Source organism: Rhipicephalus microplus, chromosome X (assembly GCF_043290135.1).
Source record: "Rhipicephalus microplus isolate Deutch F79 chromosome X, USDA_Rmic, whole genome shotgun sequence".
Taxonomy (NCBI): domain Eukaryota; kingdom Metazoa; phylum Arthropoda; class Arachnida; order Ixodida; family Ixodidae; genus Rhipicephalus; species Rhipicephalus microplus.
Window position 1 is genome coordinate 441,957,745 of NC_134710.1, and position 12,349 is coordinate 441,970,093.

The window sequence follows — 12,349 nt, forward strand, 5'->3', positions numbered from 1 at the left end:
GATAAAAAACAATATTTGAAGCAGTTGTATTACGAGTACGGAAGGAAGTTACTGTACGATCATGACGTTGTCTAGTGGCGTAACCTGAAGAAAATGAAATATTTTTTTTAATATCTTTCTTGTTATGCCCAGTAAATATTTGACATACATATTTTAATCGGGATATGTGGTTTCTTTCTGAAAGTGAAGGTAAGTTAGCTCTTACTAACAGGTAATTTACCGAGGTTCAACCATAACTGTTATATATAAAGCGAACGGCTCTTCTTTGTACTTTTTCGACTTTATCATTCTTAGTTGAGTAAGTGTATCCAGGATCACCACAGCATAATCAAGTATGGGGAGGACTATCGATTTGTAAGCAAGAACACGGACAGATGGAGGAGAGAGTTTCAAAGTCCTTCATAAAAAGAACAGTTTGTGATTAGCTTTGGAAGTTACTATGTCAATGTGTTTTGTCCAGTTAGGATCATTTCTTATCGATAACCCAAGATACTTGTAGGATTGAACCTCGGAAAAAATGGCATTGTTTGTAAAGTATTCAAATTTTAATTTGTTTTTCTTATGAGAAATGGGCAGGTACACTGTTTTTCAAAATTGATTGACATTTTGCAAGCCTTGCACCAGGAAACAACCCTGGTAAACGACTCGTTCAACAAAACTTGGTCCTTTAAGGATTCTATTTCAGAATAAATAACGCAATCGTCCGCGTAGAGCCTAATATTTACAAGTATACCATTTACTATGTCATTAGTATATAAAATAAATAGAAGGGGACCCATAACCGACCCTTGGGGGATATCATAGTCAACGGAAACCCTGTGAGAAGAATGATTGTTAAAAACTACAAACTGTTCTTTGTTTTTCAAGTAGCTCATATCCATTTAATAAGTTGATCATTCCCGAGAATTTTTTTCTAATTTAAATGCTAGTTTATTGTGTGAAACCTTGTCAAAAGCTTTTGAAAAATCCAAAAAATTGCATCTGTTTGTTTTCCATTAATAATTGAAGTAGCTAAGTCGTGTATTGTTAATACTAATTGTGTCGTTGTTGAAAATTCCTTCCTGAATTCATGCCGATGTTGGTTTAGGGTACTATGTTCGTCCAGAAAACGAGAAATATTATTGTGAATAATGTGTTACAGAAGTTTACAAACGGTTGAATTGAGTGAGACGGGGCGATAGTTTTTTACACTCTGCTTGTTGCCTGATTTATGCATAGGCTTGACTCTAGCTGTTTTTCGGTCGTCTGAAACCGGGCCCTCACGCAGCGAATTTGTAAAAAGTGCATGTAGGTACTTCGACATCCATTCACCGTATCTCTTTAAGAACGCGTTAAGAATATTGTCCGGTCCAGAGGACTTTCTGGTATTAAGTTTCACAAGCATATTCAATATGCCATGTTTTCTCAGGTTTTTCTCAGGTTTTCAGGTTTATTCATTGCTGAGTACATGAGTACAAAAAAATGAGCTCACATAATATATACAGCGTCAGGAGGTCCCAAAGTAAGAAACTGTCAGGGGGACCTCCTATCGTTAATAGGGTACATAAAAGGTAAGTAACAGCAGCGAAAGCTACAAGTGCGAACAAAAATAAAAAGTGCATTCAACACAGAACAATAAATAGTCAAATCGAAAAAATTCATTTACCAGAACACCATTATACAAAACTACAAGAATACGAAAAAGCAGGAATTGAAAACGTAGAGGTAATAATGAAAATGTTTTATTACAAATGAACAAGGGGCTCAATTAACAGTATGCTTTTCATGTTATGTTTAAAAGGCCGCAATGAATGAGACGACTTAACATGAAGAGGGATATTATTCCAAAGATGAACACAAAAGAAGCGTGCTGTGTATCTGCCATAGTTTGATCTGATTTTAGGTAAGAGGAAGTTATTACGCTCTGAAAACCTGGTATTATTGTTGTTGACGAAGATATGGAAAGGAATATTATCAAGTGATATTTCGCGATGAATGAGACGGTATGTGATGAGCGACAATCTATGATAAAACAATTGTTGAATGGGTAGAATTCGAAGATGTTGATAGATAGGTAGAGAATGGCAACGGAATGGGCTAAAAGTCATTAACTTGATCGCCTGGTTTAGAAGACGTTGAAGCGGTTTGAGATGAATGGCGTATGTGTTACCTCATGATGATAAGCAGTATGATAAATGGATATTAATATAAGCATGATAAAGTGAGATGAGAACATGAGGTTGAAAAAATGCACGTGTTGTAATGATAATGCGGATACCAAATGAAACCCTTTTTATAAGTGAATTGGCAAGACTATTGTATTTAAGATGTTTATCGAGAGTAACACCAAGGAATTTAACATTGTCAGATGCCAGTAAAGTATAATTATCCAGCAAGACAGTTATGGAGGAAGAAACCACAGTTTGTGGGCTATGAAAAAGTACGAAAGTTGTTTTAGTAGGATTAATCTGAAGTTTGTTATTTCTACACCATGAATGCACGTTGTTAAGATCTGCATTAAGTGTGTGTTGAAGTGCGGTGAGCGATTTATGTGGTGAGTAAATGGTCGTGTCGTCAGCATATAGCAAACACTTAGAAAACGTAAGCGTATTAGGTAAGTCATTTACGAATAGTAGAAACAACAACGGACCTAATATAGAACCTTGGGGAACACCGCAGTTAATTAATTTAGTCGATGAAAATTGACCATTAAGATATACGACTCGTGGCCTGTTAGACAAGTAGCTACGAATAAGATTTAGAGTTGGGCCAGTAATAGCAAAAGACTCGAGCTTATCCATAAGAATAGAATGTTCTAGTGTGTCAAATGCCTTTGTTAGATCAATGAATATAGCACCTACAACGAACCCTTCGTCAATAAATTGTTTAATGTTATCCGTGAATTTGAGCAATGCTTGTTCCGTTGAATAACCATTCCTAAAGCCAAACTGGTGTGGATAAAGAAGATTAAATTTGTTTAGATAGTGCATCAGACGACTGTAGATGAGCTTTTCAATGACTTTGCCAAAAAATGGCAAAATGCAAATGGGGCGATAGTTGTTAATGTTATCACGAGAGCCTTTTTTGTACACAGGAATTATTTTATCACGTTTCAACAACTCAGGAGATATACCGGTTCTGAAAATTTTGTTAGCAATATCTGCAAAAACTAATGATATGTCTGCAGCAACCAGTTTTATTCTAGAGGGCCGGATGGAGTCCAGGCCTGGTCCCGTAACTTTGAGGGAAGAAATTACGTTAAAAACTTCTGAAGAAGAAACCGGGCGAAGGAAGAAGGACTGAGGGCTACGTGGAAGATGGGCTGGAACGCTAAGTGAGAGCGTATTTTGGCACGCGGCAAAATGATCGCTAAAAACATTTGACATATCAGCTTCGGTAGAGTATTCCTTGTCTTTGTAAATCATTTTTTTAATGCTGGCATCGGACTCCCTAACATTCAGAAATTCTTTAATTAGCTCCCAATTACGCCGAGTATTTGTTCTGTTTTCAATTATTCGCCGTTCATAATATTCCCGTTTTGCGCGTTTGAGGACGCTAGAAAGAATGTTGCTATAATTTTTAAATCTAGCTCGCAAAGATGCGTTGAAAGGCTGCAATTTCACCTTTTTGTGAAGATTATTTTTCTTTATTATTGAGCGCAGTAGCGCATTTGTAATCCATGGATTCCTAGGAGACGAGAATGTGTGCTTATGGGTTACATGGGTTGTGCAATTGTTAATGTAATTCGTTATTGTTGATAGAAAAATCGAATATGCCTTCTCAGGACAATCTTCTCGAAAGACGTTATTCCAGCATGTGTCATGCACTTTTCGTGCAAATAAAGCTTCATTGAAGGAATTTTTCGTATATTGACGGTGCTGTGCACGTTTTCCGGTACCAAGAACGAAGAACAGGGGATAATGATCTGTAATAGAATAATCTATCACTCCGGTGGTGTAATCAGAGGTTGATGATGAAAATATGTGGTCTATTAACGTGAAAGAACCGGCAGTGTCACACCTAGTTGGAACATCAATTAAGGAAGAGAAACCATAGCTAAATAAGCAGTTGATATAATCAGAGCACGATGGACAGCTAGGAGGAAGTATGTTTATATTGATGTCACCACAAATGATGATTTTCTTATTTTCATTGGTTAGGAGATTAACTATTTCTTCTAGCTGTGAACAGAAGTCCGAATAAGATGATGACGGGGAACGATAAATGGATGCCAGGATTGTAGGCCTGTTATTGAGTGGCAAGACATTCCGGTCGAACTCTAACCATACAGACTCGCACAATAAATTTCGGAATGAAAGATTGAGACGATGGGTGTGCGCAACCGACGAATTCACAAAAATAGCAGATCCGCCACTTCTCTGATTTCCACGGTAACTATGTTCACTGATGTACCCTGGCAGATCAAATAGATTGCCATCTACCTGTGTCAGCCACGTTTCCGACAAACAGATGATTGAAAAGTTATGGTCAAGTATAGAAAGAAAGTTGATCAGGTCATCGTGATGCTTACGAAGACTGCGAATATTGCAATGAAGGAATGAAAATTGAGGCGATTTATCATGGAGCAATGCTTTCGTTTTGTCACACGAGAACATGCCTCTGTTCATGGTAGAAACACGAAAAAAAAAGGATGTGCAGGCGCACTGATTATGTAAATATGGCCAGGTCGTTTGCGTTAGAAATACGATAAACACGACTATTTTCAGTCTTTCTGGCCTTAATCACACAATTTTCGGTCCAGAGGAATCGCCACCCTTTAGCCTTCTTCAATTCGAGAGCTTGCGCGAAAAGACGCTTGTTCTCTGGCGTGAGATGATCATTCACAAAAAAAGGTAAGTCACTGCTTCGCGAAAGACCAATTGCAGAAGTGGTGAGTTTAGCTTTCCTAGCTTTACTAATGAATTCCGTTCGCTTCGATCTCGAGCAGAAACGCGCGATGATGTTCTTGTCTTTTTTCGCGGGGACACGATGAGCGATGTCAATGTCAGAAGGTACAACAGGACAACCAATTTTTTTACCAATAGCTTGTACTACAGCCAGGCAATTTTCACCTTCCGTGACGGGAACACCTTTGATTTCTACGTTATTGAGGCGTGAATACTGCTCGAGTGACGTAAGACGTTGAGACAGCTTCGTGTTTTCTTCTTGCAGAAACTTATTTTCCTTCAAGATGGTTTCATTCTGAACTTTCACGGATTCATACAGTCCATTAAACATGCTCAGACTTTCTTGCATTGATGCCCATTCAGCACGTAGTGTTGCTATATCTTTCGCTAGCTTAGCACACGACGGCATCTTGAAAAAAAGCACGAGACACTCATGGCAACAGGGCAGCGGCTAAGAAGGATTAGTAGATGCAAAAGTTTATGTGACAAACCTGTACGAAGTGCAAGGACGAAATTAGTTGCTTGTCCGCTGCCGCAACCCTTGCTGCCAAATGACGGGCTGGCGCACAGGACAACCGCTTTTGTAGGCAGTCCGGCTGATGAAGTCACTCCGATATGCGTCGCTTCACTTCACCAGAGTGTTGATAGCAGCAGGCGCGAGTTGTGACGTGAACAGGATAGCTGACGTCACTTCAGTCGATGCCACTTGAAGCGAACAGTCCGTCGATGGCCGTAGGCGTGAATTGCAACCTGTACGAAGTGCAAGGACGAAATTAGTTGCTTGTCCGCTGCCGCAACCCTTGCTGCCAAATGACGGGCTGGCGCACAGGACAACCGCTTTTGTAGGCAGTCCGGCTGATGAAGTCACTCCGATAGGCGTCGCTTCACTTCACCAGAGTGTTGATAGCAGCAGGCGCGAGTTGTGACGTGAACAGGATAGCTGACGTCACTTCAGTCGATGCCCCTTGAAGCGAACAGTCCGTCGATGGCCGTAGGCGTGAATTGCAACCTGTACGAAGTGCAAGGACGAAATTAGTTGCTTGTCCGCTGCCGCAACCCTTGCTGCCAAATGACGGGCTGGCGCACAGGACAACCGCTTTTGTAGGCAGTCCGGCTGATGAAGTCACTCCGATAGGCGTCGCTTCACTTCACCAGAGTGTTGATAGCAGCAGGCGCGAGTTGTGACGTGAACAGGATAGCTGACGTCACTTCAGTCGATGCCGCTTGAAGCGAACAGTCCGTCGATGGCCGTAGGCGTGAATTGCAACCTGTACGAAGTGCAAGGACGAAATTAGTTGCTTGTCCGCTGCCGCAACCCTTGCTGCCAAATGACGGGCTGGCGCACAGGACAACCGCTTTTGTAGGCAGTCCGGCTGATGAAGTCACTCCGATAGGCGTCGCTTCACTTCACCAGAGTGTTGATAGCAGCAGGCGCGAGTTGTGACGTGAACAGGATAGCTGACGTCACTTCAGTCGATGCCGCTTGAAGCGAACAGTCCGTCGATGGCCGTAGGCGTGAATTGCAACCTGTACGAAGTGCAAGGACGAAATTAGTTGCTTGTCCGCTGCCGCAACCCTTGCTGCCAAATGACGGGCTGGCGCACAGGACAACCGCTTTTGTAGGCAGTCCGGCTGATGAAGTCACTCCGATAGGCGTCGCTTCACTTCACCAGAGTGTTGATAGCAGCAGGCGCGAGTTGTGACGTGAACAGGATAGCTGACGTCACTTCAGTCGATGCCGCTTGAAGCGAACAGTCCGTCGATGGCCGTAGGCGTGAATTGCAACCTGTACGAAGTGCAAGGACAAAATTAGTTGCTTGTCCGCTGGCGCAACCCTTGCTGCCAAATGACGTGCTGGCGCACAGGACAACCGCTTTTGTAGGCAGTCCGGCTGATGAAGTCACTCCGATAGGCGTCGCTTCACTTCACCAGAGTGTTGATAGCAGCAGGCGCGAGTTGTGACGTGAACAGGATAGCTGACGTCACTTCAGTCGATGCCGCTTGAAGCGAACAGTCCGTCGATGGCCGTAGGCGTGAATTGCAACCTGTACGAAGTGCAAGGACGAAATTAGTTGCTTGTCCGCTGCCGCAACCCTTGCTGCCAAATGACGGGCTGGCGCACAGGACAACCGCTTTTGTAGGCAGTCCGGCTGATGAAGTCACTCCGATAGGCGTCGCTTCACTTCACCAGAGTGTTGATAGCAGCAGGCGCGAGTTGTGACGTGAACAGGATAGCTGACGTCACTTCAGTCGATGCCACTTGAAGCGAACAGTCCGTCGATGGCCGTAGGCGTGAATTGCAACCTGTACGAAGTGCAAGGACGAAATTAGTTGCTTGTCCGCTGCCGCAACCCTTGCTGCCAAATGTGGCAGCAACAACAGCATCGGGAAATCACGGCGAAACAATTTCGAAGATCAGTAATACAGAATTGTCACAAGAGAAAACCGATTTGAAGTGATCTTTGAAAGCATTTGCAATTCGAGCATTATCGTGCGTAAGCATACTATCGACATTAAAGAACTCCCACTGTTCCGACGCGGGCGAAATTCTTCTCCAAAATTTTTCGGGACACGAGGTCAAGTAATTACGCAAAGATTTCTCAAAATAACGCTGCTTATCTGTTGAATGGGAATACTTGTAGTCATTTCTAACATAATACGTCAAAATTGACATATACCTTTTACCCTACCATACCACCTTAACTCGAACAGTGGCCATGCCTTTACAAGCATAAATTGCATAAACTCCGAGGAGAAGTATCTCAGCGAACTTTGTTGGGCCAGATGGTTTTGCGTGCGGACGATGTCGAGGTACTTTGAAAACGTGGACAGAAAATTGCCAGCACACACCTTTCTTGTGCCCGTCCGCGCTTTCAAAGCACACCCACATCGTGTACATGCAGGAAAATGGTTGCACCATTCATAATGAAGTTGTACAATTCAGCCTTTTGGCTACAACTAAAAAACCTGCCTCTTGTCGAACCATGAATATACTGGTGCTTTAATTTAGCACACAACCTCGGGATAAAATGTCTAATTTTGCGCCTGTATCGCATGAGAAAATTTTTATAGAGGTCGGCGGTGGTCGGAAAGGCTCGCCATGTGAAGTGTTCGTGTGATCGAGAAATCATAAAGTGTACTTATTATGTGACGATATCAATTACAGCTGGTCACGCGAACTAATATGGTTCACTCACGAGTAACCTATTCATGAATCCAACTTTGAAGTTGAGTCAACCTATATCCATGTTCACATTAAAATATAATTAGCGAGAATTCAGTGAAGTTCAGTGGAAGCAAAAAGACAGGCTGTGAGTTATTTGATCACGCAGATGAGAGCCCCCTCACTGGGGTCACTTAAAAAAATGAAATGCATTGACAACAAAACTTGGACACCGCGACGTACACTGCGCGGCGATTCACGTTGCGCGCGGTAACTTTGTGTCCCATGTTTCGAGCAGTACACCTTATTTATATCGCTCAAGTTACACAAAAAACGCCTTTGCGATGGATTTTCAGGGTTGGCTTTCCCGTTTTGCTGCTGATGTGACCACAGAGCGGGGCACTAGCGACAATTTAGGCACCGGAAAAGAAAGAACTCTTGAGAGGCTTACTGACGAAACAAGAAATCACGATTTATTTACTTAATTACAGGTGTTATCCAACTATTGGCGAGCAGACGCGCCTTTACATGGCACAAGAGAGGGACACTGAAGGCGAGAGAGAGAGAGAGAGAGAGATAGAGTGAGCAGCACACGCGCGACGCTGCTTTTATAATCCCCGGTCCGTGCATGTGCACCTTGACCGACACTGACAGCGCGACTGAGCGACGACGATGTACATTCCCTGCAGTGCACACAGACACCGCTTGCATTCCTGCAGCATGCGTTCCGCGTTTGGAAGGTACGCCTACTAGCGTCCCTTGGAGGCCATTTCCTTGCTCTGCTGATCATAACAGCCCGTCCGCCATCCAAAGAGGTCACGCAAGGGCTGCAGTACCACTGCTCCCTGAAGTGGCCTTTGTACGTGGTCTGTAGAGATTGTCTGTATGCGCCGCACCGGTTGTCGACCACACCACACACACGGCACAGAGCACGTCGCACAACAAGCGCATTTCAGCGTCGCCACAATCCACTGTACACCAACGCCCACTGGGTTCCAACAAGCAGCTCCACAGCTGCCGTGGCTCGGTCACCGCTGCCTGGTCGTTCCCTGCTCGAGCACGGCACGAAGTGACGCACCCAACCCAACATCAATGCTGAGAACCTTTAGCTCTCCCGAGATCGCCCAAGTGCATGGGCTGAATCGCTCTGCATGACTCCTTTCTTATTCTTTTTGTACAACCAAAACGTACACTATCGTGGTGACCAGGTAAACTTTACGCTTACATGACAGCGTCCCAAACCAATCTATTCACACACTCAACCGACCCTGCACATAAAGCCTCTTTGAAGCGCGTTAGTATACACGCGTGTCTGAAAATTCGCGTTATACCGCTGAGGCGATTCCAGGAATGTCAATGTTTCATGGAGGAAGGAAAGCTGCGGAAAGGCCCTCGCAAAGTGCGCTGCAGAGCGAAAAGTGTGGTGGAAGTCAATTGCTTTTGCAGGAGGTTGTGAGGCAATGTGGGCACGCCAGCGTTTCGTGCGCCAGCGAGAGGGAGACGCCGGCATCGGGCTTGCGAGGCGGTGAACACCTCCACGCGCTCCCGATCCAGGCAGCCGTGCTAGAGTGTACTAGAAGTGTTGAGTGGCGTGGCCACGCCACAGAACACCTACCAGTTTAGAAAACAAAAACTGTACCTTTGGACTGTTGTATCAAAATGACATGAAAATACGTAGCGGCGGCGTACTGAACTCCAATACCGCGAGGCGAGATGGCGCTGGTAGTACTATCATCATCAATAAACACGCGCATTTTTTTTTTGCTGCAGGTGGGGGGCTTGCGGCTGGGTCGCGCTGCTCGATTCCTCTGGTTTTTTTTTTCTTTCACTGCTAAATCGTGCTTCGCGTCTGTAATTATCACCAGGTGACCTACCTGGCCTCGACTGGCATAAACAACGTCAATCAAGTAAGGTTTGCATCGTTTATTGCGAGTGTCCAAGCCGGTACAATCAATGTATATGATAGGGTCCGAAAAAAACAAGTCACTTATACATATCGAAAGCTTCCAACCCGTCTATAAAGACTCTTGAAAGCTAACAAGCTTACGCATATAACTGAACATCGAGATCGCTGAATGAACGTCGCTTTCATTTTGTTGCAGCGTTCGAGTTTAATAGCGGGGCTTCAGGACAAAGGGCCGATTCTACCGTCAGATGCGTCGCTTGCCCTGTAGTGTTGACCTTGAAGTACAGTAAATGCATGATGTGGAATTGGGAAAGAAACTTGCACATTGCCGATAGATAGCCCGCGCGGTGAGAGCAATATAGTTTTGCTAAATATGTAAATAAGCAATTGCGGATGCGTGCAGTTCTGAATTTTTCTCGCTCTGCAATGCTACATTGAGTACTCCACAATTGTGCAATGTCGCGTCGTGTCGACACGGTAGGCACTAGTTTTACTTCTCAGCCGTGAGCCCGTATCATAGGTAATACGTATTTAGGTGATGGGCCTGAAATATGGCAGTCTTGCTACATTTATTGTTAGAGTTAAGTTACACAGTTGCTACAGATAGAACTTCTTGTTGCAGGTAATGAATTGGCTGCTGAGTATGCAGCGAACATGTATGCTAAAGACCCACTTATGAGGTGTGTGCTTGCAGATCGAAAAGGCCCAATTCTAATAAAATAAGCTTTAGGCAGGCATTGTACAATTTTGTTGTTTTTACATCTTTGTTGGTGCTCTTACAGTGAGATATCTGCTCAGCTCTGAGCACAATCTCTTTTTTTGCACAGACATATCAAAAGAACTTGAGTACTCTCTTGCAAGCAAGCACTCCTGAAATCAGTTGGTGGTATATGATATGAATCTGTCCGAATACTGGATCAATAAAGGTTACATTTATCAACCACTTGTTATTGTGTTTACCTTTTCAGTATACTAGTGCTTGAAAGCTGAAGTTGTTTTCTCTCTGCTACTTTTAGAGGTTAGGACTTGAAATACGTACTATCTTGTAGTGTGGCTGTGGATAAGTCAAGATGTTGTGTGTTTCAACTACCTGTAGGATTTCCTAGATTTTTTTCATGACCGTAGTGCGCAGCATTTCACTTCGTAGTGGTAGACACTATGGTTATGACAACTCAATTAAAACAGAAGCAGATGTGCTTAAAGAAAACTGGGACGTTTCTCTGCTATATGAAAAAAAAACAGTACCACATGATATAAACACAATCTTGCTTTTCACCACAGCATTCACGTCTTTGAGGAAGCTGCGATGCAAGTGCTCATCACCTTTACGATTTATTATTTTAGGAGCCCACTGAAGATATGTGCAAAGTTAAAACAATGGAGTGCAGCTTTATGAGCTTTGGTGCATCTTTTTGTGAACTTTTATGAGCTAAAGACAGTTAATTAAGTCAAAACAGTTTTGGGTGTAGTTCGCAAACTGTCACAAGGCACAACTACATGTCGGAAAGCCTGTTATTGACCCTCACTGTGGGGGTGTTCATTTTGTAATGCAATTAATAATTTTCTGATGATTGACATGCCAACTATGAAGTGATCGTAAGTCGTACAGTAGTGAGCAAATTTAGATTGATGTTAGCTTCCAGGGGTTCAAACAAATGACATTGTAGCCTCAGAGGAGACAACACTGCTTGTCGAAACATTTGCTCTGACATCTTATGTTAACATATTTTTCATATTTTCAAGCTTCCATCTTTTAAGGGTCAGTTTAGTTTACCTGTACCAATCAGAACTGGTTCACAGCTGTGCACGAGAAGTTCAGCACATCTGCAGCACGAGTTCAGCACTGCGGCATCACAAGTGAATGACAAGGTGGAATCCTTATTTTTGTCAGCTTATTCAATGAGGTGCAAACATCATGGCAATACACTCCGCGTTTGTAGAGGTGGGTACAGTACCTACGTTTAATGCTATTTTGTTCGTTAAGCTGTGCGTGCGGCTGAACCAAACCAGCACCATCAGAGCAAATTGTACAGGAAAATCATGAATTAGTTTTGGTGCTGTACCTCTCCGGCGCATTTTTGAAATAAATGGCACAAATTACAAGAAGCCGTTGCTCCGCCACTGAAACGAATGGCGAGGTGCAGCACTTTGTAAAATGGATCATGTGGTGCAGGCGAATTGAGCAAACTCTTAAGCACACAAATGTCTTAGCGCTTGACCCCCATCGAAATATGGCTACTGTGGCTGGAATCAAAGAGTGTGTTTTTAGCTCAGCAGTGCCACACAATCAAACAGTGTTAAAGTTTCAGCGTTATTGAAGTGTATATTCCATGCCACGGTAGACAGCCAATGCTTGTGGCTAATCTAAAGCACCCCTCCACAATATGCGCGGTA